Consider the following 27,468-nt stretch of genomic DNA (forward strand, 5'->3'; position numbering starts at 1 on the left):
TTATTAAAAAGTTACACCAGTTCACCACTGTGCCGTTTCTACTAACTATATTTCTTCACTTGGCTACCGTACAAGACCTTCTTATCAGCAAACGCCACGTTTCTACATTCATGTTACCTCTCCCTGTTCTCTATCTAGCCACATACAAACAATTACTACGTATGTACGTTCTGCAACTCCCCATTAAAACATTACATTTAAAATCATGACTCACTCATAAGTATAACTACTAGTACTGAACATGAGAAAAGCATATCAGTGCAATAGACTTCACGCGTTACAGAAGCCTCCACTTTAACGGTGGATGTTTTACACCGACTATTATATATACCATTCCATAAGGAAACTAAGCTCAATCATGGTCACTTTGTTTACTCTGCACTATAGTCTGTGATCATGTCAACCTTCACCTACATGCCAATTCTGCTAAAAACGTATTGTTTCAACTACGCAATTTCATAATTTCGTCCTAATTTCTCTCACACTGTTGTTATTTTCTCATATGCAAAGCCTGCTGGGACATATGCGTCTGCTCCTATTCTCCACTATCAAGTTTTCCGGTTCTAGCTTAGCAAAACAGCGAACAGGATTCCCACCTGCAGATAAGCCTATCAAAATGCACTTTTAGTGTTTGTAAGGTTTATAAGGCATCTCCACGAAATAACAGACAACGGAGCAGGCCAGCAGGGTACACAAGTTTCGACCTAGGCAGCTCTAATTCTACGGGCTTGCTGATTCTTTTCTCAATCAAGGCTCAAATCCGTGAGTACATACACTGGCCATATTTCACCTGCGTTTCTGTTGCGTTTACACTTACGCCACTGCACCGTTTGTCACAGCCACTTTTTTACATATATAGCAAACCGAAACTGCTACACAGTACACGCTCATCAGACTGTACAAATTCACACAAGGATAGCCATAATCCACCCGTCCATCCAACCGTTTCTTACAGGGTCACTTCACTTCACTTTCTCACTCTCATAATAAAACGCTTTGCAAAAAGAAATGATATCTCATAAAAAACACGTTTTCAACGTACAGAAATGCCAAGTTACTCAAAAGTATTGATATCAAAATGACGCCAAGTTACGGTACTACAAACAATATAGGCTATCTTGCCTCACCGAAATTACATAAGATGTATTTCAAAGCAATGCTACCCAATATTTCCTCAATTCTTTCAAGTCACTTGGCCCTGTGTTTTGTAATCCTACCATTTTACAATGTCATGCAAACTTTGTGTCAGATCAAAGAGTCAAATATTTCGAATTGCCTCATGGAACACATTGAAATTCATGTACAAAACTGCTGCTGAGTAACTACAGGAAGCATATTATACTTGCTTCTGAACTGAATTTGAGTACATGTACAAGTTATTGTATATTTGCTACGTACAATAAATACTGCATGTAAAATACATATTGTACATACATACATAGAGAACTTCTTTATCCCCATGGGGACATTTCCCTTGCAGCATGTTACATTCACATTGACGAACACACACTTATACCAAGAAACATACTATCATTCACGCAACAGAAAGGCTGGGCAGCGAAATACATACATACCAATACAAATTGGACATATACACGCCTATTCAATCAATCTCGACTGTGAGAGAGCCGTCCACACATATGTTTGGCCTGTCCATGTAGTGCATGCTTATACACACAGGGCCAAATGACTTGAAAGAATTGAGGAAATATTGGGTAGCATTGCTTTGAAATACATCTTATGTAATTTCGGTGAGGCAAGATAGCCTATATTGTTTGTAGTACCGTAACTTGGCGTCATTTTGATATCAATACTTTTGAGTAACTTGGCATTTTTGTACGTTGAAAACGTGTTTTTTATGAGATTTCAATTTACAGAAAGAGTGATCATTCATAAAGATTTCAACACAATGAAAGAAGCAATTTTTTGTAAACTCTTTTTAATCTTATGCTTGTCTAAATAACATGTTTCAAGTGCATTTCATATTAATACAAAATATACTAAATAAAACTTTTATATTGTGTGAATGTTGCTTCTTTCTGAATAAGCGCGAGCTGTGGCCCAGGCGTAAGGCGACGGTCCCACTCTCTACGGTCCCACTCTCCTCACCCCCCCCCCAATCCTGAGGATCTGCCGTTAAAATCCCCTGCCCTGATCAGTACCCTCTGGTTTCCCTGGGCGGAAGAATAACAGCGAGCCGTTTGGGAGGAAAGAGCGTTTCCCATAAAAGGAGGAGAGAAGAGACCTCGGGCCTAGCTTTTGATTTTTTTAATATATATATATATATATTTTTTAGATGAACGCTCTTGCGAATCTGGCTCAGATTTATTTATTTTATTTTTTCAAAAAGTCTTTGTTTTCCACCGCGCGTTTCCGCTCCACACTGGCGACTGCTACGTAAGGGCGTGACGCAGGCAGCGAGAAGCTGAGGCAGGGGCTTCAGGTGCGGATCATGAACAGATGGCCGTCGGAAACTCTCCAGAATTTGTTTTTTTTTCTCCGCTTGCTCTTCTCATTTTCGGGCCGTCTCTCCACCTACAGCACCACAGGGGGATCCCAAGACGGATGATGTTCAGAGTACATTAAGCTACTATTCATAGCTTTTATTCACATGACTTTTCACTTCCAGTGCCCCATGGTCATTGTAGTTTTGAATTTTTCATTGGTTTTTATAATAATAATAATAATAATAATAGTAAACTTTATTTATATAGCACCTTTCATATCATAAAATGCAGCTCAAAGTGTGATCAACTATATTGTTTATGAATTGCCTATGACATATATTCCTAGACATCTCATAAAAAAACATTCACATATACACAATTTGATGTAAATGGCTTAATGAAATTATAAGGATGGGGTGGATTTCAGCTTTTCAGTTCTTGTTTCTTGGAAATGCTTAGTCTTATTTGTAGTTTCAGTTTTAGTTGTTTTCTTTTTTTGGGGTGGGGGGAGGGGGGGGGGGGGCTCTTGTTTAACTGCATGTTTGTCAGTAAGACCATCTGGATGGCAGTATCTGCTACACACATACACTTAACTCAAATATCAGTGGTGGCTGTTTAAAATAAATCACGATAAGAATATATTGCATGTACAATATATTATTATTCTTCTTTAATAATTGAATCGTTCAAAGTTTACACACAGGGCAGAGAGGGTTTCACTTTCGCTTTAAAACTCCATATAAAGCGGAAGTGGATTAGGTTTGCAGTCTGACTGCAGTCTTTTTGTGGGCTGGTTTTACTCACGTGGTCAGCAGGCGAAATTTCTCTGCAGGATAACGCGTCCTCGAGGTAGGCTTGGACTTGTGTTGTGTGTGGAGTTTGGTGGTAGAGGTGCATGAGGCGTGCTCATTTTGTTACTCGGAGTCTGACCGCATGTCGATTTACTTTAACCGGACCACAGAGACAGAATTCACAAATCAATCAACTTCATCAACCCGGTTACATTAAATTATCTTCGCAATCTATGGGTGAATAGGGCTATTTCGACTTTTGCTCTGAGAGTAGGAAGTATTCGGCGACACGAAGCTATGGCTGTTGCCATTCTATAGTAAAATAATGATTTCTGTCCATGATACTGTAACATATGTCATTAAATCAATAGTTTTGTTCCCGTGGCCAAAATATCAGGCGAAATAGCGCCATCGGGATACATAGAAATGGTTGACACGTTCGACAGACCAGGAACTGCCATAGCCGAAGGTGCATATGCAGTTAAAAAGGCTTCACCGACAAGCCGATGAAGTGGTTACCGAAAGCCGGAGCCTACGCCCGTGCGGGAGTGGGGCGCGCGGGGGCCGAGTTCAGCGTGTTCGAGGCCGAAGCGAACGGGCCGAACGCGTCGGCGGGGGCCCAGGCATCCCTGTCTCACGGGGTGAGCGCGATGGCCAGAGCCGGAGTGGGCAGCGCTTCGGCGACCGCTGGCCCGCTGAAGGTACAGGCAGGCCTGGGGTTCAACACCGGAGGGAGTGTAGGTCCCGATGGCGTGGAATGGCAGTTGCTAGACACTGGCATAAGGCTCGGTCCAAATCCAAAAATATCCTTGTTGGGATCTGAGGCGGAATGCTCTGTTATGTGACTGCCTGAATGAGAAAGTGAAAGATGCGAACCTTCCTGACGTCTTGTTCGTTGCTTTCACTGATGGCATTTCTTTTCAGTGCCTTCTGGTTTTACTGAGTCCACATCGTTTCAGTTTTTGCCCCTGTCCCGTTTATTTCAATTTACAGAAAGAGTGATCATTCATAAAGATTTCAACACAATGAAAGAATACCAAAGCAATTTTTTTGTAAACTCTTTTTAATCTTATGCTTGTCTAAAGAACATTTTTTCAAGTGAATTTCATATTAATAAAAAATATACTGAATAAACCTTTAATATTGTGTGAATGTTGCTTCTTTCTTAATAAGCGCGAGCTGTGGCCCAGGCGTAAGGCGACGGTCCCACTCTCTGCGGTCCCACTCTCCTCACCCCCCCCCCCCAATCCTGAGGATCTGCCGTTAAAATCCCCTGCTCCGATCAGTACCCTCTGGTTTCCCTGGGCGGAATTTTTCTGCATGATGTCGCGTCCTCGAGGTAGGTTTGGACTTGTGTTATGTAAGGAGTTTGGTGGTAGAGGTGCATGAGGCGTGCTCATTTTGTTACTCGGAGTCTGACCGCATGTCGATTTACTTTAACGGGACCACAGAGACAGAATTCACAAAGCAATCAACTTCATCAACCCGGTTACATTAAATTATCTTCGCAATCTATGGGTGAATAGGGCTATTTCGACTTTTGCTCTGAGAGTAGAAAGTATTCGGCGACACGAAGCTATGGCTGTTGCCATTCTATAGTAAAATAATTATTTCTGTCCATGCTACTGTAACATATGTCATTAAAGCAATAGTTTTGTTCCCCTAGCCAAGATATCAGCCGAAATAGCGCCATCGGGATACATAGAAATGATTGACACGTTCGACAGACCAGGAACTGCCATAGCCGAAGGTGCATATGCAGGAGCGGGCACCTATGCAGAAGAAGGCTTCACCGACAAGCCGATGAAGCGGTTACCGAAAGCCGGAGCCTACGCCTGTGCGGGAGTGGGGCACGCAAAGGCCGAGTTCAGCGTGTTCGAGGCCGAAGCGAACGGGCCGAACGCGTCGGCGGGGGCCCAGGCATCCCTGTCTCGCGGGGTGAGCGCGATGGCCAGAGCCGAAGTGGCCAGCGCTTCGGCGACCGCTGGCCCGGTGAAGGTAAAGGCGGGCCTGGGGGTCGACACCGGAGTGAGCGCCGGTCCCGATGGCTTGGAATGCCGGTTTCTAGGCACCGGCGGAAGAATCGGTCCAAATCCAAATATATCCCTGTTGGGATCTGAGGTGGAATGCTCCGTTATGTGACTGTCTCTAAGAACAGTCTTCATGACATGACGTTTGTTGCGGTCATTCATGATATTAAATTTAATTTGATTAAGCTTTACAGTAATAGTGAACATTCATAAACATTTCTGCACAATGAAAGAATAGAAACCAAAGTAATATTTTTGTAACCTCTTTTTAGTCTTATATTTGTCTAAAGAATATTGTTCAAGTGCTTTTTATATATTTTAAACAAAGTAATATTTTGTAACCTCCATTTAACCTCCTGCTTGTTACCGAAGTTCATTTCAAATTAATTAAAAAAAAAATACAAACACAGTCCAGCTTTTGTATTGTGTGAATACGTTGCTTCTTTCTGAACCATGTTTGCTGTTGGAGGTCTGGGCCCCATTATCTGACTGACTGTAAAGTACTTAGAGACGTAAGCCATTATATTATATTTATTTGGCTAAAAGCGACATAGAATACGTGCACACCGAAGGTCATTTGAACAAAACATGTCTGATATGGTATATTACTCATTACGTAACAGTTATTAATTCATAGCCATGAACGTGTTAAGCCATATATAGATAACGATAACAATAAAATTAAACATGAAAGTAAACTCTGCATGTGTATCTGTAAGACTATCTGAATGTATATTATTACTAATGTATTAAAATGTATGCAAATACTTTTCAATAAAAGCTGAGAATCCGCACTTTAACCTTGTGTGAACTGTTTAAGTACAAGTCTGGAGCACAGAGCAAAATATGTCTCTGTCCGAAACATTATGGAGCTCACTGCGTGTAAACAGTATATATATTCTAATGTATTTTTAAAAAAAATTATTAGACCATTTTAAGTGCTGTATGGGACCCCCCCCCCCCCCCCCCCCCCCCCCCCCCCCCCCCCCCCCCCCCCTCCATGCATACGATCACATTTGATCGTCAACTGCGTGTAAGGACGTTTCTGATAACATTACGACATTCATCATTTTAGCTGTATTTGTTCGTGGCTGTTTCCTTATGCAAATCACATGAATGGGATTGCGCATTTAAAATTTACGAAAAGCCAGCATTCAGTATTGTTTTTTAGTAGGAACGTTATTAAGAACAAAAGTAAGAATAATTTTAGAAACGTTCTGTGAATGAGGCCCATTGTGTTTCCAAAAAAAGTGATTAATAAGACCTGCCACGTAGCCATTTACCCCTTTGGTGGGAGAGAACGTCAAAAATAATTCATTAACACTCATTAACACCAATAAACAGCGTGCAAGGGCCTCCTGACTATTACGACATAGTTCTGACTGGCAGTATCGTATAATGGATAAGGAGCTGGTCTTGTAACCTAACGGTTCGATTCCTGAGTGGGACACTGCCGTTGTACCCTTGAGCAAGATACGGAGTGAGCGCCGGTCCGGATGGCGTGGAACTGCAGTTGCTAGGCACTGGCATAAGATTCGGTCCAAATCCAAAAATATCCTTGTTTGGATCTTCGGTGGAATGCTCAGTTATGTGAGTGGTTATAAGAACAACAGAGAGATGCGAATCTTCATGACGTCACGTTGGTTACAGTCCTTCTTGATATTTAATTTCTGTGCCTTCTCAATGTCGTGTCATTTCCGTTTTTGCCCCTGTCCACGTTTATTTCACTTTAGAGTAAGAGTGAATATTCATAAACATTTCAGCATAATGAAAGAATACCAAAGTAATGTTTTTGTGAACTCCAGTTAACCTCATGCTCGTCGAAGTATTTTTTAGTTTAAAGTAAATCATGATAAGAATATATTACATGTAAAATATATTATTCTTCATTAATAATTAAATCATTCAAATTTTAATAGCACTGTTTAGATCATCGGATGCATGAAGCTGTATAACAAGACGTCTTCCAGACACGCACTGCGCACACACGCGCATTGGCACTTTCCCACACCCTGCCCATGAAAACATTAAGTCCAGTTCACACATTATTCTCTGCCCTAACCTATGCTAAGCTAAGCCAAGCCTAAGTCAAACTAGGAGGCATAACAAGCTACGACATCAAGATAATGATACAAATGACAATAAAAGTGATGGACGGAGGTAAATGTAACACGAAAGTGATACAGGAAGTAGGCCTACGTATATATCTTGAAAGATGGGGAGTTTAAGTGATAAAAATGATCCCATATTAGGAGTGCCCCGCAGAGTGGTGATAGTTAGTCTTGATAGATAGTTGGAAGATATGAGTCTTCAGACCACAGCGGAAGTAGACGATGCACGCTGTCATTGAGGTGTTTATGGGACGAGTTTAAAAACAAATTTTTTTGGTCTATATCTCATGACCATCACCATGTGAAGTACCGTTCTACTGAAAAAGAGGGGAAATTATCCGCCCCAAGTTGTCTCTTCCTTACCTTGTTCATTAATTATCAAAAAGACGAAAGCAAAAAACAATTAATGTGTATTTTTTATTGTAGCCCGTTTGTCAAAGCGGGTCTGCTAGTTTCCATTTCGTTTTTTTAAACTCTTTTTAAATTTTTATTTCAGTTTACAGTAAGGTTTTTTCACGCATACCTTTAGTTTTAGTTTCAATTTACGATAATAGCTCAGTCACTGGGCGGTGTCCGGTGATGTTGGGCTATTGCCTCTCCATTGGGCAGAGCTTAATTTACTTTCGTTTTTCGAACAATATAAAAGCGCGACTGATTTTCGCTTTGACCACAAGTATGCGTCCGGGCTGGTTTCAATAACCCTTTGCCAATAGTTCGAATTTTTTTGCAGGCTGTCGCGTCCTCGAGGTAGGCTTGGAAATGTGTATACGTGTGTTGTGTAGAGTTTTCTGATAGAGGTGCATGGTTTCTCTCCATGATCTTACTACAATAACAGATTCCATTTAAATAAATTGTTCTGTTCCGCAGCAGAGATCATGTCGGGAATCGCAGAAATGATTGAAACGTTCGACAGACCAGGAAGTGCCACAGCCGAAGGTCCATATGCAGGAGCCCATGTAGAAGGCTTCACCGACGACCCGAAGAGGCGTATACCGAAAGCCGAAGCCAACGTCAGTGCGGGAGTGGGGCGCGCGAAGGCCGGGGTCAGCGGGTTCCAGGTCGAAGCGAACGGGCCGAACGCGTCGGCGGGGGCCCAGGCGTCTCTGACTAACGGGGTGAGCGCGATGGCCGGCGCCGAATTGGCCAGCGTTTCGGCGGCCGCTGGCCCGGTGAAGGTAAAGGCGGGCCTAGGGGTCGACACCGGAGTGAGCGTAGGTCCGGATGGCGCGGAATTGCAGTTGCTAGGCACCGGCATAAGATTCGGTCCAAATCCAAAAATATCCTTGTTTGGATCTTCGGCGGAATGCTCAGTTATGTGAGTGTTTATAAGAACAACAGAGAGATGCGAATCTTCATGACATCACGTTGGTTACGGTCCTTCTTGATATTTAATTTCTGTGCCTTCTCAATGTCGTGTCATTTCAGTTTTTGCCCCTGTCCACGTTTATTTCACTTTAGAGTAAGAGTGAATATTCATAAACATTTCAGCATAATGAAAGAATACCAAAGTAATGTTTTTGTGAACTCCATTTGACCTCATGCTCGTCTGTTACCGAAGTATTTTTTCAACTTTATTTCAAATTATTTTTTTGAATTTAAAATAAAGAAACACATTCCAGATTTTGTATTGTGTGAATACGTTGCTTCTTTCTGAACTGTGTTTGCTCTTGGAGGTCTGAGCGCCATTATCTGACTGACTGTAAAGTGCTTGGAGACAAGCCATTACATTACGTATATAATATTATATTTATTTGGCTAAAAGCGATGTAGAATAAGTGCATACCGAAGGTACTGGAACAACTACACAGGTCCGATAAGGTACAATACTCATTATATAACCATTATCCATAGCCATGAACATGTTAAGTCTAGTCCACACAGTAAGCATAGGCTAGCCATATATAGATAACGATAACAATAAAATTAAGCATGAAAGCAAACTCTTGTTTAACTGCATGCATATCTGTAAGACTATCTGAATGTATATAATTACTAATGTATTAAAATGTATGCAAATGCACTTCAATGAAAAGCTGAGAATCTGCACTTTAACCGCGTGTGAACATTTATTGTAGCTCGTTTGTCAAAGCGGGTGTGCTAGTTTCCATTTCGTTTTTTTAAACTCGTTTTTATTTTTATTTCAGTTTACAGTAAGGTTTTTCACGCATACTTTTAGTTTTAGTTTCAATTTACGATAATAGCTCAGTCACTGGGCGGTGTCCGGTGATGTTGGGCTATTAGCCTCTACATTAGGCAGAGCGGAATTTACTTTCGTTTTTGGGACAATATAAAAGCGCGAGTTATTTTATAACAATAATAATAATAAATTGTATTTATGTAGCACCTTTCATATCATAAAATGCAGCTCAAAGTGCTTTACAAGAGAAACAATATAAATCAGTACCACAGGTATTAAGATAAGATAAAAATAGTAATAAAATAAATTGATAATGATAATAGCAGAAATGAAGTAAAATAAAAATAAAAATAAATTAATAATAAAGAAAAAATACTAATAGAAATAAAAATAAAATAAATAAAATAAAATAATAGTAATAAAATAAATTAATAATGATAAAAACAATCCTAAGATATAAAAAGCATAAAACAAGTATAAGAAATAGAAAACAAGTATAAGAAATATAAAAGAAATATGAAATAATAACAATGGTGTTAAAATAAAAAAGTGAAATTAATTGAAAGCAAGATCATAAAAATGGATTTTGAGCTGTTTCTTAAAACTATCAACAGTGGTTGCTTGTCTTATTTGTAATGGGAGTTTGTTCCAAACCTTTGGTGCATAAGAACAGAAAGCTGCTTCACCATACCTTTTGTAATTCATTCTTGGGGCATTGAGCAAGTCAGCACTAGACGATCTAAGGGAACGGTTTGGAACATATTTAGATAAGCAATCACAGAGGTATGAAGGTGCTAAAGCATTTAGGGCCTTATAAACAAGTAAAATAATTTTTAAATCAATCCTAAACGTTACAGGGAGCCAGTGCAATGAGGCTAGAACTGGTATAATATGGTTTCTTTTTCTGGTTTTTGTTAAAATTCTGGCTGCTGCATTTTGTACAAGTTGCAGCCTATCAATAGTTTTTTTTAGGTAATCCAGCGAAGAGTGCATTGCAATAATATAGGGAGAGAGAGAATACAAAAGCATGGGTCAACTTTTTGGCATCTTCCAGTGAGAAGTAGAGTCTAACTCTTGCAATATTTTTTCCGCTTGACCACAAGTGTGTGTCTGGGCTGGTTTCAATAACCCTTTGCCAATAGTTTGACTTTTTTGCAGGATGTCGCATTCTCGAGGTAGGCTTGGAAATGTGTACATGTGTTGTGTAGAGTTTTGTGACAGCCAGGGGTTTCACCGGGAGAGCGTAACGCGCGCGGAGGTTCATGTTAACTCCCCCAGATCCCCTCCCCACTGGACAGGCACCCTGACCAACCAGTAGGAGTTGCTAATGCAGCGATCAGGACTCATACCCTCACAAGGTTCCCACCCACGAACACTGCCCATTGTGTTCGTGGGAACGTCTGACCAAGCCAGAAGTACTGCTGGGATTGAACCCGGGTCTCTCCGGTGGTAGGTGAGTGCTTATACCTCTACACAACCAGACGGCCCCAATTTTGAAATTTTGAATCTTGAACACACACACACACACACACACACACACACACACACTGTTTACTACGTGGCTAAAAGTATGTGGACACCTGACATCCAAAATCTCATTCAAAATGATGGGCATTAATATGGAGTGAGTCCACCCTTTACTGCTATAATAACCTCCACTCTTCTCGGAAGGCTTTATAATAGATTCTGGAAAATTGCTGCAGGGATCTGTTTCCATTCAGCCAGAAGAGCATTAGTGAGGTCAGGCACTGATTGGGCGATTAGGCCTGGCTCACAGTTGGCATTCCAATTGATCCTAGAGCTGTTGGATGGGGTTGAGGTCAAGGCTTTGTACAGACCAGTCAAGTTCTTCCACACCGATCTTTGACAAAACCATTTCTATACAGACCCTGCTGTGTGCCCGGGGGCACTATCATGCTGAAACAGGAAAGGGCCTTCCCCAAACTGAATCATCTAGAATGTAAATTAATGCTGTATCATTAAGATTTTCCTTGACTGGAACTGAGCGGCCTAGCTCAAACCATGAAAAACAGCCCCAGACCGGGAGGGTCCAGAATCTTTTGGTTATATAGTGTATATTATAGTCCGCTTATGATCCAAGCAAAATGGAGCTGCACAAGTGGTGTAGCGCCCCCTTGTGGCACATTATCACTACAGTTGGTACAGTTGGACTTTTTCACTAGGTTTCCAAATCAAATCAAATCACTATGTTCTCACCAAGTGAGATGTATGTGGGTGGCAGTGTAGTATAATGGGTAAGGAACTGGTCTTATAAGCTAACGGTCACAGGTTCAATTCCTGGGTAGGACACTGCCGTTGTACCCTTGAGCAAGGTACTTAACCTGCTTTACTTCAGTATATATCCAACTGTGTAAATGGATGCAATGTAAATGCTATGTTAAAAGTTGTGTAAGTTGCTCTGAATAACAGTGTCTGCAAAATGCCTGTAATGTAAGATGTCATAGTTGAACGAGAGTTTGTTATTTGTCATGTAGTAAGAGTGGTTTTTAGGGTATTTTCCCCAGCTCGCGTCATGCCCCTGACCCTTTTTGAGGGAAAACCAAGATTAAAAATTAGTAGGGAGTGAACAAAAAAGATAAATCATTAAGACTCATTAACAGTGTCCAAGGGCCGCCTGACTATTACGATAAAACTGAAAATGAAAATAAACTTGTTTAACTGTATGTTCATGCCCAAATTGTGACATAAGGCATTTATTATTTTGCTGCAAATTAGGTGATATGAGAGAATGTGTAAGTAAGTACGTTTCAAAATGTTGGTTTGTACGTTAGCTTAAGGTTAAAGAAGCCCATGCATGCAAAGTCTTAACATACCAATAGGGTAACGATTTTACGGGTAACAATGTAAACTGATATAATAGCAATGGGTTTTATAAGCAAGAAATTAAAAAAGAGCTGAAATGTTTCATTTGTCATCTGGTAGTGGGAGTGGCTTTTAGGGTATTTTTTCCAGCTCACATCATGACCCCGACCATTTTGGGTGGAAAACCAAGATTAAAAATTCATTAAAATAGTTTTCTCTCTCCCTTTGGAGGGAGCAAACTTAAAAGTAACTTATTAACAGCGTGCAGGGGCCTCTAGACTATTACGATAAAACTGAAAATGAAAGTGAGCTCTTGTTTAACTGCATGTTTGTCAGTAAGACCATCTGGATGGCAGTATCTGCTACACACATACACTTAACTCAAATATCAGTGGTGGCTGTTTAAAATATATTATTAGATAAGAATATATTGCATGTACAATATATTATTCTTCGTTAATAATTGAATCGTTCAAAGTTTACACACAGGGCAGAGCGGGTTTCACTTTCGCTTTAAAACTCCATATAAAGCGGAAGTGGATTAGGTTTACAGTCTGACTGCAGTCTTCTTGTGGGCTGGTTTTACTCACGTGGTCAGCAGGCGGAATTTCTCTGCAGGATGACGCGTCCTCGAGGTAGGTTTGGACTTGTGTTGTGTAATGAGTTTGGTGGTAGAGGTGCATGAGGCAGGCTCATTTTGTTACTCGGAGTCTGACCGCATGTCGATTTACTTTAACGGGACCACAGAGACAGAATTCACAAATCAATCAACTTCATCAACCCGGTTACATTAAATGATCTTCGCAAGCTATGGGTGAATAGGGCTATTTCGACTTTTGCTCTGAGAGTAGAAAGTATTCGGCGACACGAAGCTATGGCTGTTGCATTCTACATTAAAATAATGATTTCTGTCCATGCTACTGTAACATATGTCATTAAATCAATAGTTTTGTTCCCGTAGCCAAAATATCAGGCGAAATAACGCCATCGGGATACATAGAAATGGTTGACACGTTCGACAGACCAGGAACTGCCATAGCCGAAGGTGCATATGCAGAAGAAGGCTTCACCGACAAGCCGATGAAGCGGTTACCGAAAGCCGGAGCCTACGCCCGTGCGGGAGTGGGGCGCGCGGGGGCCGAGTTCAGCGTGTTCGAGGCCGAAGCGAACGGGCCGAACGCGTCGGCGGGGGCCCAGGCATCCCTGTCTCACGGGGTGAGCGCGATGGCCAGAGCCGGAGTGGGCAGCGCTTCGGCGGCCGCTGGCCCGCTGAAGGTACAGGCGGGCCTGGGGTTCAACACCGGAGTGAGCGCCGGTGTCGATGGCGTGGAAGTGCAGTTCCTAGGCACCGGCATAAGGCTCGGTCCAAGTCTAAAAATATCCTTGTTTGGATCTTCGGTGGAATTCTTTGTTGTGTGACTGTCTCTAAGAACGGTCTCCATGACATCACGTTGGTGGCGGTCATTCATGATATTAATTTTAATTTGATTAAGCTTTACAGTGATAGTGAACATTCATAAACATTTCTGCACAATGAAAGAATAGAAACCAAAGTAATGTTTTTGTAACCTCTTTTTAATCTTATATTTGAATTAAGAATATTGTTCAAGTGCTTTTTATATATTTTAAACAAAGTAATATTTTTGTAACCTCCATTTAACCTCCTGCTTGTTACCGAAAAAAAGTTCATTTCAAATTAATAAAAAAAACAAAAAAAAAACAAACACAGTCCAGCTTTTGTATTGTGTGAATACGTTGCTTCCTTCTGAACCATGTTTGCTGTTGGAGGTCTGGGCCCCATTATCTGACTGACTGTAAAGTACTTAGAGACATAAGCCATTACATTATATTTATTTGGCTAAAAGCGACATAGAATACGTGCACACCGAAGGTCATTTGAACAAAACATGTCTGATATGGTATATTACTCATTACGTAACAGTTATTCATTCATAGCCATGAACATGTTAAGCCATATATAGATAACGATAGCAATAAAATTAAACATGAAAGTAAACTCTGCATGTGTATCTGTAAGACTATCTGAATGTATATAATTACTAATGTATTAAAATGTATGCAAATACTTTTCAATAAAAGCTGAGAATCCGCACTTTAACCGCGTGTGAACTGTTTAAGTACAAGTCTGGAGCACAGAGCAAAATATGTCTCTGTCCCAAACATTATGGAGCGCACTGCGTGTAAACAGTATATATATTCTAATGTATTTTTTTTATTTATTAGACCATTTTAAGTGCTGTATGGGACCCCCCCCCCAGCCGGGCCTGGGGTACTCGGGATATATGTTAAATTAACACTTAGTTAATTTATAGTCGACTGACAACAGGGTAAAGTTCGGTTTAACCCCTGGGGGGGGGGGGGGGGGGGGGGGTCTGCACTTTTGCCGGGCTAGCAATCCCCGGAAGCAATCTGATCTGTTGGCCACTAAACAACTGTTGACGATTACGATTTCATTGGATTCCTTGACATACACACACAATACAGTAGCCGGAAAACACTTACGGTAAAAAAATAAAAAAATTAAAATTAAAATTCACTTGCATATAGCCAAAACAGACTTTAGGCTATATCTCCCAAAATATTTATTGAACTCTCTCGCTGTTCCTTGGAGAGATGGTTCAGTCTCATCCTGGCTGATCTTGTGGCAGTATCTGGTTAGTGTGCGGAATGGTATATTGAACTCCTTCGCTGTACTCCTGATACTTTTGTTTTGAGTCTTCACCTGTCTGACTGCCTCTAGCATAATGTGTGCTGGTGTGTTTCCTCTGTCTGTTTTTCTTGTTAAACGTAAAGAATATTATATAATACTGCGTTTTGGTGTCTGCTGGCCCGGCAAAGGTACAGGTGGACCTGGGGAACAACACCGGAGTGAGCGCCGGTCCCGATGGCGTGGAAGTGCAGCTGCCAGGCGCCGGCATAAAAGTCAATCTAAATCAAATAATATCCCTCTTTGGATTTAAGTGACTGTCTGTAAGAACATGACATCATGTTGGTTGCAGTCATTCATGATATTAAATTTAATTCGATTAAGCTTTACAGTAATAGTGAACATTCATAAACATTTCTGCACAATGAAAGAATAGAAACCAAAGTAATGTTTTTGTAACCTCTTTTTAATCTTATATTTGTCTAAAGAATATTGTTCAAGTGCTTTTTATATATTTTAAACAAAGTAATATTTTTGTAACCTCCATTTAACCTGAAAAAGTTCATTTCAAATTAATAAAAAAAAAAAAAAATACAAACACAGTCCAGCTTTTGTATTGTGTGAATACGTTGCTTCCTTCTGAACCATGTTTGCTGTTGGAGGTCTGGGCCCCATTATCTGACTGACTGTAAAGTACTTAGAGACATAAGCCATTACATTCCATTTATTTGGCTAAAAGCGACATAGAATACGTGCACACCGAAGGTCATTTGAACAAAACATGTCTGATATGGTATATTACTCATTACGTAACAGTTATTCATTCATAGCCATGAACATGTTAAGCCATATATAGATAACGATAACAATAAAATTAAACATGAAAGTAAACTCTGCATGTGTATCTGTAAGACTATCTGAATGTATATAATTACTAATGTATTAAAATGTATGCAAATACTTTTCAATAAAAGCTGAGAATCCGCACTTTAACCGCGTGTGAACTGTTTAAGTACACGTCTGGAGCACAGAGCAAAATATGTCTCTGTCCCAAACATTATGGAGCTCACTGCGTGTAAACAGTATATATATTCTAATGTATTTTTTTTATTTATTAGACCATTTTAAGTGCTGTATGGGACCCCCCCCCCCCGCCGGGCCTGGGGTACTCGGGATACATGTTAAATTAACACTCCCCCCCCCCCCCCCCCCCACCCCAAATGGGCCCATTGGGAAAGTTAAATTCAATTAGGTTCAGTTTTATTTGTATAGCGCTTTATTAAGAGAACTGTCACAAAGACACTTTACAGAGTATCAAGGCAAAAAGAGCAAACAGAGCAAACACCAGGCCTGAACCCCCAAATAGCAGGTACACAAGGTAAAAAAAACTCCCAGTGGGGGAAGAACCCTCAAACGGTGGCAAGAAAAAAACTCCCCAATGGGAAGAAATCTCGAGAGGAACTCGTCTATAGAGGGGGAGCCCATCCTGCACTGGCTGGCCTGGTGTAAAGTAGCAGACAAAAAATAAAATGGGTTGAGCAGGTTACAGCTGAGGTGAAAGCTAACAGGAAAAGTAGAAGACCAAATGATAAAGAATAGGGGGGGAATGTTTGAAGGATGCGACAGAAAATGATGTTGATATGTCCTCTGTGTGAATGCAGACGTAGACCCTGATGTAATGAAAGACATGCGATTGGCTTGGAGGAAGGGTCTATATAAGATATAAATGGCTTAAAGTGAAAGAGTGGAGACGTTGCTAAGTACGCAGTTTGCAGAAGTTTTTTTGTGTGGTGTTTATTTCCTTCTAGCTTAGATGTTTCCTACACATATATATACAGTCCCCTCCAAAAGTATTGGAACAGCAAGGTCAATTCATTGTTTTTGCTATACACTGAAGACAATTGAGTTTGAGGTCAAAAGATGTACATGAGATGACAGATCCGAATTTCAGCTTTTATTTCCTGGTATTTTTATCTAGATTTGTTAAACAACTTAGAACATATCACCTTTTGTATCAGACAACCCAATTTTTAGGTGAGCTAAAGTACTGGAACATGTGACTGATAGGTGTTTCTTGTTGCCCAGATATGTCCTGTTAGATTGATTGGTTAAACAATAAATAGTTCTGAATGTCTACTCTTGGTTTTAGCCTTGGGTTTTGCCTGTGAAAACTGCATTTGTGTATGAAGACCAGAGAGCTGTCTTTGGGAGAAAAGCAAGCTTAGAAAAGAGGGGAAATCGATCAGAGCCATTGCACAAGCGTTGGGGATAGCTTGTACGACAACTTTGAATGTCCTGAAAAAGAAAGAAACCGCTGGCGTACTGAGCAACATATATCGAACAGGTCGACCAAGGAAAACAACAGCAGTTGATGACAGAAACATTGTGAAAGGGGACGGTTGGGGGTAAAAACTAACATGGCATGGCGTACACCCATCAGTGTTAATAGCTTTGAAAGTTAACACAAAGTAAGGCAATTCAATACAATTCCATGTTGTATGATACAAACACTCTTTAATTTTTTGATTACAAATATGTTTTTCGTGGCCTACCTACACTTTGTCGGTGAAAATCTATGTATCCCAAGACTGTACATTATTCTCTGGTTCCCGTCTAATGTCTGTTTGATCCAAACAGCTGTATCACTCGATGTCACGTCACCACGTTGCCTAAAGTTGAAGTTGAGTTAAATAAATGTATGAAGATCCAGTCTGAGTTTTACAAATCCAATCAGTTGGTTAATTTATAGTCGACTGACAACAGGGTAACAAGTTCGGTTTAACCCCTGGGGGGGGGGGGGGGGGGGGGTCTGCACTTTTGCCGGGCTAGCAATCCCAGGAAGCAATCTGTTGGTCACTAAACGACTGTTGACGATTACGATTTCATTGGATTCCTTGACATACACACACACAATACAGTAGCTGGAAAACACTTACGGTAAAAAAATAAAAAAATAAAAATAAAAATTCACTTGCATATAGCCAAAACAGACTTTAGGCTATATCTCCCAAAATATTTATTGAACTCTCTCGCTGTTCCTTGGAGAGATGGTTCAAGCTGGATGCATCTACGTAAAAAGTCTGTGTAACATTTTACACCGTGTTAGGTTTCACCCTGCGCTCCCCTGTCATTAAATGGCGGACACGGTGGCATGGTGGTTAGCACTGTTGCCTCACAGCAAGAAGGTCGTGGGTTTGAATCTCGGCTTGGGGCCTTTCTGTGCGGAGTTTGCATGTTCTCTCCATGTTCGCGTGGGTTTACTCCGGGTACCTCCCACAGTCCAAAGACATGTATGTTAGGTGCCCTTGACCAAGGCACTTGCCTCAAAACTGGAGCTGGTCCCCGGGCGCTGCACTGTGGCTGCCCACTGCTCCTAGTGTACTAAGGATGGGTCAAATGCAGAGGACAAATTACCCCACAGGGTTCAATAAAGTATATCATATCTTAAACAAAGCAGAGAGGACAGAGAAGCGAGGTTTGCCCAGTGAGGCGGGCGCTGGGCGGGGCTGGCGTGTAGAAGTCTTAGATTCAGAGATGACGCCAGATTGGACGGGGCCTCATCTTTATATAGTCCTGCAAACCCTTCAGCTCTGTAAGCACAGGGGCCCCTGAACACCATGTTCTATGTTGGGATGCTGGGAGAACAGCTGTCTAGGCAGAAAGGTTTTTGGCAGAAAGTGACCATTGCTTGGCAGTGGTGGAAAATCCCCCCCACCCCCCCACCCTGTCCATTCCCTGGCTTGTGTCATTGTATATGTGAGTGAGTGAGTGTGTGTGTGTGGTTGTGTGTGTGTATGTACATACATACGCACACGCGTGCGTGCATGTTTGTGTGAGAGTATGTGTGTCATTGTACGAGTGTTCCTTGATTGCAGGTGTGTGTGTGTGTTTCTGGTCATGTGAGTGTGTGTTTGTGTGTGTGTATGAATTGCCCATGACATAAATTCCTAGACATCTCATAAAAGAAATTCACATGTACACAATTTGATGTAAATGGTAAATGGACTGCATTTATATAGCGCTTTTATCCAAAGCGCTTAGATGTAAATGGCTTAATGAAATTATATGGATGGAGTGGATTTCAGCTTTTCAATTTTTGTTTCTCGGAAATGCTTAGTCTTATTTGTAGTTTCACTTTTACTTGTTTTCTTTTTTTTGGGGGGGGGGGGGGAGTGCCTACCCTATCTGGTTTATCTGATTGTTATGGCCAATGTTACAGGTTTAGAACACATATTGTGATCATGACCATCATCGTGTGAAGTAGCGTTAAACTGGGAAAGGGGAGGGGGGGGGGGGGGGGGGGGGGGGGGTCCGGCCAAAATGATCTCTTCCTTACCCGGCACGTACATAATAAATTAAGATTAAAACTAAAACATTTCATGTGTATTTTTTTATTTTAGTTTGTTTTAATGGCGGGTCTGCTAGTTTCCGTTTAGTTTTTTCAAAAACTCGTTTTTTTTCAGCTCACACTAGGTTTTTTTCACATATGATTTTCATCTTAGTTTTGGTTTTAGTTTCCGATAATAACCTTGACTTCCAGATGTGGCCAATGTCAAGTGATAAGGAGAAGGATATGCCTAAAGATAAGGGAGACAAAGTTGAAAGTTCACAAGTTGAAAGCCTTTCATTTTGCCATTGTCTGTATACTGTGTGAACTGGATTTAATGTGTTTATGGCTATGACTAACTTACAAAATGAGTATTGTACCTTATCGGACCTGTGTTTTTGTAGTTGTTCCAATGACCTTTGGTATACACTTATTATATGTCGCTTTGGATAAAAGCGTTTGCCAAATAAATGTAATGTAATACGATAAATTATCTTAATCTAATCAGTGTGAATTATTGTTGGGATTTGTGACTGGACTTAAACCTATCAGATAATGAATCCCAGTTCTATAGACAGAATATGTTACCAGCCTCAGGCCGGAGGAACCTAGGCAATCCCCGCTTCTTTAAAACCGAAGGATTTTGCTGAGTTTTCATATGCAGGCTGCCAGTGCCGCCACTCCCGCCACTCCCGTTTTTAAAAAAATAAACGGCGTTCACATTCACATTTCATTTTAAAACACTACAAAACGCTTCACTATCAATACAGCACCTCTAGCTCACTTACACAACCATTTCCAGTCAAGCGAAGCCTAACTACCTTGGTAACTAAATAAGGACACCGGGAAAATTGTACCTGAAGGATGATAAAGAAAAACGGACACAATTAACGTGAGCAGTCAGCTCTGGCGCATATTTTATTCCGCTTTGGCCGCGAACTGGCCCAAAGGCCGCAGCTTCTGTTTGTTTTTTTTTTGTTTTTTTTGTTTTGTTTTTTGGCATGTTGTGTTTACCAGTGGACCTCTTATGCTGTTCGATCAGAATTCCAGATCGAATTGACATATTCCAGCCCAATCATTTCATTCTAGTCATTTTCCTTGTTATAGAAGACAGAACCATTATGTAATAATAATAATAACAATAATAATAATGATAATAATAATGATAATGATAATAATAATAATAATAATAATAAGAAGAAGAAGAAGCTTTATTTATGTAGCACTTTTCATACATAAAATGTAGCTCAAAGTGCTTTACATTCAGCACTAAGATCAAAGCAATTACAAATAATTGAGAAGATAAAAATACAGAATACAGAAATAAAATTAAAAAAATAAAATAAAATGCAGACAAAGAAATCAGTGAAAACAAAAATAAAAACATGATAAAAACATGGAATATCATTTTTTTTGTAAGTAATAAAAATAATAAAAATAGTGCTACTAGATATAAGCTAGATTAAAACGGTATGTTTTCAGTTGCCGTTTAAAAATGTCCACAGAGCTAGCCATTCTGATATGAATTGGCAGGGTGTTCCATAGTTTAGGGGCACAATGATTAAAAGCGGCATCCCCGATTTTCTTTTGTGAACTATTGGAAACCATTAATAAACCAGCTGCAGATGACCTTAGGGCTCGTGAAGGGACATAAAACAGCAGGGAATCTGAAATGTAAGAAGGTGCTAAACCATTAAGAGCTTTGTATACAAGTGAAAGGATTTTAACATCAATTCTAAAAGATACAGGGAGCCAATGCAGTGTAGCTAAAACAGGAGTAATATGCTCTCTCTTCCTTGTTTTTGTTAAAAGTCTAGCTGCAGAGATCTGAATTAGTTGTAATCTTTCAATTGACTTTTTTGGAAGACCAGTAAAAAGAGCATTACAATAGTCCAACCTACTTGAAATAAATGCATGGACTAACTTCTCAGAATCCTGTCTTGATAGAAATGGCCGTACCTTGGCAATGTTTCTTAGATGGAAGAAAGCAACTTTTTCCCAAGGCACAGTGTGTGCCATACACTTTGCAGACCTGCATTGCTTCGTGATTTTTTTAAACGAAAGATCATTGACTCAGTCTTTTCCATTTAATTTTATGCACATGCTGAATTGTGTGATTGTGGTCATTTATGTGCAAGAGGTTAACATCAAACTCAGAGGTCGCGTTAACATGGGATGCATACATATGTTTTAAAAAACAATTACTGAGACAAATGGCGCAGTGGACCGATTCAGACTACAACGTACTGGCACCGGGAGAAACCCAACAGAAATCCCCTTGAAAACGATGCTGTTCGATTTATAAATACTCTTGATAAATATTTAATTTTGGGTTGTCGCTGTGGGCAGTGTCGGGCAATGTTACACTCCCTTGAGCATTCACTTTCGTTTTTGCGTTTTATAAGCTCGAGTGATTTAGGCTACAAGAACGGTTTTGCCTCCTGACTACAGTCTGTGTGCGCTGGTTTCACCAACACTTCGCCGGAATCTTTTTTTTGCAGAATGTCGCTTCCCCAAGGTATGTTTGTACATGTGTAGGGGAGAGCGGGGTTGGTTGGCACACGTTTCACTCTCTGTCATGTTTCTCAGCCGTGCCATATGTTAAAATAGTCTAACCAGTACCAACTGAATGATTAAGATCTCAGCTAAAAAACAGATACATTTAATGTTCACAAATGATTCCTAAAATGATTTTATTCATGATTAAAGTCAAGTTGTGCACTTGTGCCAACCAGCCCCAACACGGGGTTGGTTGGCACATGCAGTGGGGCTGGTTGGCACAAAGTTAAAATGCTATAGTTACAAAGAATGAAGTGACACATAGAAATAATTTGACCATTTAATTCAAACCAGAACCAGAAAACATAAGCTGAAAGGCTAGCTTTTTAACCTCCCTGGGTGATAGGCCATAGTAAATGTCGGCTGACTTGGACAGATACCAGCTCCCTTTCCAAATCTGGGGAAAATATTTGTCTGTTCCTGATGGAACCAGCAGCTACACCTAGGTCCTTCTTGCCTTCAATCTCATCCTGGCTGATCTTGTGGCAGTATCTGGTTAGTGTGCGGAATGGTATATTGAACTCCTTCGCTGTACTTCTGATACTTTTGTTTTGAGTCTTCACCTGTCTGACTGCCTCTAGCATAATGTGTGCTGGTGTGTTTTCTCTGTCTGTTTTTCTTGTTAAACGTAATGAATATTATATAATACTATTATATGTTGTATGTTATATTATTATGAATTATGCATTATATATGTAGGTTCATTGCTCATGAACATAAACTAATTATGTATTAAATATTAATTTTGTATTTGGAAACATTTTTAAACATTTAAAAATTTATTGTAGGGGTCAAAATGGTCTGAATTTTTCATATGTAAAATGCATAAGGTAATACATTTGTAACCAAATGGCTATACCGGGGTTTGTAGCCAACCAACCCCACCCACATTAGGACACACCTCTGTACTAAAATGATGTTTGCCAGCTAGCATCGCTCACCACAGGCTTTCAAATTTCATATCAAAATATATCTGATTGCTATCTCTATCAACTGAAATTAATACATTTTCTATATCTCTATCTAACACAGTTCTATGATGTATTTAGTGGGGGGACCTTTTTTTTTTTTTTGTTTTGACACTGCAAAATTGAAAGGTTGTCCTCACCTCAACAGTTAGTGACCTCAACATGTTTTGACAGAACGGATGTGTTCAGGTCAAGAAGACAATTTTAATGTAGATTTTTGTGGCAGCACCCTATAGTGGCCTGGAAATGAACTGTGTGCCAACCAACCCCGCTCTCCCCTACACATTTGTTGTGTAGAGTTTGGTGGTAGAGGTGCATGATTTCTCTCCGCGCTGCCATAGCCTAAATAACTTATTTTGTTCCACAGATAGAATCCAAAAGTCCGAAGGTGGATATGCAGATGCGGACAGCTATGCAGACGATTCGGAAATGGGAGCCGGAGCCTACGCTGGTGCGGGAGTGGGGCACGTGAAGACTGAGCTTGATGGGGTAGAGACCGAAATGAACGGGCCGAATGTGTCGGTGGGGGCCCAGGCGTCTCTGACTAACGGGCTGAGCGCGATGGTCGGCGCCGAAGTGGGCAGCGTTTCGATTGCCTCTGGCCCGCTGAAGGTAAAGGTGGGCCTGGGGGTCGACACCGGAGCGAGCATCGGTCCGGATGGCGTGGAAGTGCAGGTGCTAGGCACCGGCGTAAGGCTCGGTCCAAAAACAAAAGTATCCCTGTTGGGATCTTCGGTGGAATGCTCCGTTATGTGACTGTCTCTAAGAACAGTCTCCATGACATCACTTTGGTTGCGGTCATTCATGATATTAAATTTAATTCGATTAAGCTTTACAGTAATAGTGAACATTCATAAACATTTCTGCACAATGAAAGAATAGAAACCAAAGTAATGTTTTTGTAACCTCTTTTTAATCTTATGCTTGTCTAAAGAATATTGTTTGAGTGCATTTCATATATATATCAAAGTAATGTTTTTGTAATCTCCATTTAACCTCCTGCTTATCTGTTACCGAATGTTCATTTCAAATTAATAAAAAAAAAATACAAACACAGTCCAGCTTTTGTATTGTGTGAATACGTTGCTTCTTTCTGAACCATGTTTGCTGTTGGAGGTCTGGGCCCCATTATCTGACTGACTGTAAAGTACTTAGAGACGTAAGCCATTACATTATATTTATTTGGCTAAAAGCGACATAGAATACGTGTACACCGAAGGTCATTTGAACAAAACATGTCTGATATGGTATATTACTCATTACGTAACAGTTATTAATTCATAGCCATGAACGTGTTAAGCCATATATAGATAACGATAACAATAAAACTAAACATGAAAGTAAACTCTGCATGTGTATCTGTAAGACTATCTGAATGTATGTAATTACTAATGTATTAAAATGTATGCAAATACTTTTCAATAAAAGCTGAGAATCTGCACTTTATCTGCGTGTGAACTGTTTAAGTACAAGTCTGGAGCACAGAGCAAAATATGTTTCTGTCCCAAACATGGAGCTCACTGCGTGTAAACAGTATATATATTTGTGGTGTGGGGATGGCTGGTTTAAGCAGCCACACCTGCCCTGGGTCAAGCTAATTAGACCTGGCCAGTTGGATAATTGGTTAAGAATTAGATAATTGGCCAGGCTAATTGGACCCGGGAGCAGGAGTGGCTGCACCTGTGCGTAGTGAGGTAATCACTGTGCACAGGTTAAATCTGCCATCCCCACCCACACAGGGAAGCCTCTCTGTCATGACAGTGTTTAAGATCTGCTCCTTTGGCTGTACCATCTTGCCAAACCCTTGCAAAAAATGTGGACTATTTGAACATCTTCTCCCTGTGTCTCTGTGCTGGAGGGCCCCAAGGAAAGCCACTTCGGTGGCCTGTGGCAGGCGTGTTTGTCACAGTGGCGCCCAACGTGGGGCCGCTCCGGCACGGGAAAGAGGCACAGGAGGGCCAGCCAGGAAGCACACTGGAGGAGGGGCAGCTGAGGTGTTCCCGACAGGGCTTCGGGCGGATCCTCCAGGCCAAAAGCGGGGAGCGGGAGATGACCACGGAGGGGAAGGAAGCGATCCTCAGCTGGGACGCTGGGGAGCTGGACCTGGCCGTGAAGGCAGGTCAGCTACGGGCGGTGCACGAGAGGTGGTCGCGCCGTGAGCTGGACTTGGCCGGGAAGGCGGGTCAGCTACGGGCAGCGCACAAGCAGTGGCCGCGCCGTATTGCTTCCTTTCTTGTCTGTTGGTTGTTTTAGTTCGTTGTTTTGGCCTGGTTGGGTTGCCCGGAGCCCGTGAGGGGGGAAAGCCTGCACCAGCCTTCCAGCAGAGCCGACTGGCGGCCACCACACCTGCAAGGGTTCCTGGTCCCCCAGCGCCACAAGGAAGCCAGCCCACCAGCCCAGCCACCCCACTACAGCCCCTGGAACAGCCCAAGCTGGTGACATCCCCAAAAGCCAGCTGAGCAGCCCAGGAATCCCCGCGCTCCGAGAGGGAGGAGGAGGGGGGAGCGCTGCCTCATCGTCCGGGGGAGGGTCACGAGGGTCATGTACTGGACTGTTCCGGGGCCCTTAAAGTGTTAAGGGCGCTTGGTTTTTTTTGTTTGTTTTTTTTTGCTTGGTTGGAGTGCTGGGGGGGGGTAGGCTTCGGCCAGGGATTCTCCCTGGCCTCAGTTTGGCGTTGGGGGTATGTGGTGTGGGGATGGCTGGTTTAAGCAGCCACACCTGCCCTGGGTCAAGCTAATTAGACCTGGCCAGTTGGATAATTGGTTAAGAATTAGATAATTGGCCAGGCTAATTGGACCCAGGAACAGGAGTGGCTGCACCTGTGCGTAGTGAGGTAATCACTGCGCACAGGTTAAATCTGCCATCCCCACCCACACAGGGAAGCCTCTCTGTCATGACAGTGTTTAAGATCTGCTCCTTTGGCTGTACCATCTTGCCAAACCCTTGCAAATAAATATGGACTATTTGAACATCTTCTCTCTGTGCTGGAGGGCCCCAAGGAAAGCCACTTCGGTGGCCTGTGGCAGGCGTGTTTGTCACAATATTCTAATGTATTTTTTTAATTTATTAGATTATTTTAAGTGCTGTATGGGACCCCCCCCCCCCCCCCCAGCCGGGCCTGGGGTACTCGGGATATGTGTTAAATTAACACTCCCACCCCCCCCCCCCCCCCCCACCACAGCACCCTCCTCCCCACTTTTCCCTTCAACAGCACCGAGCAGGCCTCAGGACTGGTTCAGGCCACAGGACGGTGCGTTTGGAGGGGAAGAAAAAAGGACAAGAGCAGGTCAGTCAAAAGTCAACAGATGGGGTGATTTGTATCCCCAAAGATAAATTCAATTAGGTTCAGTTTTATTTGTATAGCGCTTTATTAAGAGAACTGTCACAAAGACACTTTACAGAGTAGCAAGGCAAACAGAGCAAACAGAGCAAACACCAGGCCTGAACCCCCAAATAGCAGGTACACGAGGTAAAAAAACTCCCAGTGGGGGGAGAACCCTCAAACGGTGGCAAGAAAAAAAACTCCCCAATGGGAAGAAATCTCGAGAGGAACTCATCTATAGAGGGGGAGCCCAGCCTCCACTGGCCGGCCTGGTGTAAAGTAGCAGACAGCAAATAAAATGGGTTGAGCAGGTTACAGCTGAGGTGAAAGCTTAACAGGAAGAGTAGAAGACCAAATGGTAAAGAATGGGGGGGGAATGTTTGAATGATGTTTATGTCCTCTGTGTGAATGCAGACGTAGACCCTGATGTAATGAAAGACATGCGATTGGCTTGGAAGAAGGGTCTATATAAGATATAAATGGCTTAAAGTGAAAGAGTGGAGACGTTGCTAAGTACGCAGTTTGCAGAAGTTTTTTTGTGTGGTGTTTATTTCCTTCTAGCTTAGATGTTTCCTACACATATATATACAGTCCCCTCCAAAAGTATTGGAACAGCAAGGTCAATTCATTGTTTTTGCTATACACTGAAGACAATTGAGTTTGAGGTCAAAAGATGTACATGAGATGACAGATCCGAATTTCAGCTTTTATTTCCTGGTATTTTTATCTAGATTTGTTAAACAACTTAGAACATATCACCTTTGGTATCAGACAACCCAATTTTTAGGTGAGCTAAAGTACTGGAACATGTGACTGATAGGTGTTTCTTGTTGCCCAGATATGTCCTGTTAGATTGATTGGTTAAACAATAAATAGTTCTGAATGTCTACTCTTGGTTTTAGCCTTGGGTTTTGCCTGTGAAAACTGCATTTGTGTATGAAGACCAGAGAGCTGTCTTTGGGAGAAAAGCAAGCTTAGAAAAGAGGGGAAATCGATCAGAGCCATTGCACAAGCGTTGGGGATAGCTTGTACGACAACTTTGAATGTCCTGAAAAAGAAAGAAACCGCTGGCGTACTGAGCAACATATATCGAACAGGTCGACCAAGGAAAACAACAGCAGTTGATGACAGAAACATTGTGAAAGGGGACGGTTGGGGGTAAAAACTAACATGGCATGGCGTACACCCATCAGTGTTAATTGTGACGGTCCGGGTAGGGGGGACCCAAACGCAGAGGGAAAAAAAACACAAACTCAAAAGGGAAAATTAACAAAGACTTTACTAA

The 27,468-nt window shown here is 41.5% G+C and overlaps 1 protein-coding gene and 1 long non-coding RNA gene across 2 annotated transcripts in view; both read left to right on the plus strand.

Moving 5' to 3' along the window:
* The window catches only part of accs (1-aminocyclopropane-1-carboxylate synthase homolog (Arabidopsis)(non-functional)), an 81,354-nt gene that overhangs the window by 23,391 nt on the left and 30,495 nt on the right, over positions 1-27,468 (plus strand).
* LOC118215277 lies at positions 7,929-9,004 on the plus strand. Its single transcript, XR_004762797.1, has 2 exons — positions 7,929-8,126; positions 8,247-9,004. It is a non-coding gene; the product is annotated as an uncharacterized LOC118215277 (long non-coding RNA).

This window comes from Anguilla anguilla, chromosome 16 (assembly GCF_013347855.1).
Source record: "Anguilla anguilla isolate fAngAng1 chromosome 16, fAngAng1.pri, whole genome shotgun sequence".
NCBI classification, from domain to species: domain Eukaryota; kingdom Metazoa; phylum Chordata; class Actinopteri; order Anguilliformes; family Anguillidae; genus Anguilla; species Anguilla anguilla.